Below are 1,996 nucleotides of genomic sequence, written 5' to 3' on the forward strand. Positions count from 1 at the left end.
TTTAACCCCACTCTCTACAAATATTATTGTGAGGGACTTTCCGTGTGCGAGCCCAACATCGTCGCTGGGCCGTTACAGATTTTGTGCCCTTACAATTGGCGCCGTCTGTGGGGAGGCTTGCGTGTTGGCGTAGGAGGTGTTTGAGTCAACTCTCTAGCCAGCTGAGGTTTGTGGAATTCCCTCCGTCTCCGGCGACATGCCGTCGTTGCTCCGACCCGAATTTCTGCTAGGGGCTACGCCCTGCAGTGTCAACAGCGCGGACAGCTCTAGGGGCTCCCGGCTTCAAGCCAAATCCCCCCCGCCATGGTCTAGGGGCTGATATCTTACAAGTAATGGACAGAACCAAGGCCTTGCATGGTCCTCGGACCCAAGCCTGTGGGGAAACCAAGTACAAAAAAGATATCTTACAAGTAATGGACAGAACCAAGGCCTTGCATGGTCCTCGGACCCAAGCCTGTGGGGAAACCAAGTACAAAAAAGATATCTTACAAGTAATGGACAGAACCAAGGCCTTGCATGGTCCTCGGACCCAAGCCTGTGGGGAAACCAAGTACAAAAAAAGATATCTTACAAGTAATGGACAGAACCAAGGCCTTGCATGGTCCTCGGACCTAAGCCTGTGGGGAAACCAAGTACAAAAAAGATATCTTACAAGTAATGGACAGAACCAAGGCCTTGCATGGTCCTCGGACCCAAGCCTCTGGGGAAACCAACTACTTACAAAGATATCTTACAAGTAATGGACAGAATCAAGGCCTTGCATGGTCCTCGGACCCAAGCCTGTGGGGAAACCAAGTACAAAAAAGATATCTTACAAGTAATGGACAGAACCAAGGCCTTGCATGGTCCTCGGACCCAAGCCTGTGGGGAAACCAAGTACAAAAAAGATATCTTACAAGTAATGGACAGAACCAAGGCCTTGCATGGTCCTCGGACCTAAGCCTGTGGGGAAACCAAGTACAAAAAAGATATCTTACAAGTAATGGACAGAACCAAGGCCTTGCATGGTCCTCGGACCCAAGCCTGTGGGGAAACCAAGTACAAAAAAGATATCTTACAAGTAATGGACAGAACCAAGGCCTTGCATGGTCCTCGGACCCAAGCCTGTGGGGAAACCAAGTACAAAAAAAGATATCTTACAAGTAATGGACAGAACCAAGGCCTTGCATGGTCCTCGGACCCAAGCCTGTGGGGAAACCAAGTACAAAAAAGATATCTTACAAGTAATGGACAGAACCAAGGCCTTGCATGGTCCTCGGACCCAAGCCTCTGGGGAAACCAACTACTTACAAAGAGATCTTACAAGTTTTGGACAGAACCAAGGCCTTGCATGGTCCTCGGACCCAAGCCTGTGAGGAAACCAAGTACAAAAAAGATATCTTACAAGTAATGGACAGAACCAAGGCCTTGCATGGTCCTCGGACCCAAGCCTCTGGGGAAACCAACTACTTACAAAGAGATCTTACAAGTTTTGGACAGAACCAAGGCCTTGCATGGTCCTCGGACCCAAGCCTCTGGGGAAACCAACTACTTACAAAGAATCATACAAGTTTTGGACAGAACTAAGGTCTTGCATGGTCCTCGGACCCAAGCCTCTGGGGAAACCAACTACTTAAAAAGAATCATAGGGGGAAACCAACTACACAAAAGCGCCATTGGAGCTCCCTAACTCCCAGTCGACTGCTCGGATGGATTATTATTAAACCATCAGCCTTGGACGACATTCACACGCTTATCACAGAATGTCCAACTGATATCCCGGTGAGTTTCTTAAGTTTGATTTATTACAAATTATCGGTATGATGCTTGATAGTGCTGACAGATGAGATTCGATTAGATTATGCTTCAAAGTAGTTTTATCACAAATATTCTGAAAGCAACACATACATAGAGCACATTCGTTCACAAAGTTGTGTGGCCCACTAGATCAACGCTTAAAACATGTAAATCAATTTCCATTTTTATTATGATGAAGAAATAGTACAGTGTACAAACG

The 1,996-nt window shown here is 46.7% G+C and overlaps 1 long non-coding RNA gene across 2 annotated transcripts; it reads right to left on the minus strand.

The window, feature by feature from the left end:
- Nucleotides 1-223: 223 nt before the first annotated feature.
- Nucleotides 224-1,269, minus strand: LOC126709347 (uncharacterized). 2 transcript variants are annotated; one of them, XR_007649370.1, is made up of 3 exons: nt 1,181-1,269; nt 775-936; nt 224-611 (listed from the first exon to the last, which is right to left on the minus strand). It is a non-coding gene; the product is annotated as an uncharacterized LOC126709347 (long non-coding RNA). The 2 variants fall into 2 exon arrangements; XR_007649369.1 differs by having other exon boundaries at nt 1,018-1,260.
- Between the last annotated feature and the right edge of the window lie 727 nt (nt 1,270-1,996).

This window comes from Quercus robur, chromosome 12 (assembly GCF_932294415.1).
Source record: "Quercus robur chromosome 12, dhQueRobu3.1, whole genome shotgun sequence".
Taxonomy (NCBI): Eukaryota; Viridiplantae; Streptophyta; class Magnoliopsida; order Fagales; family Fagaceae; genus Quercus; species Quercus robur.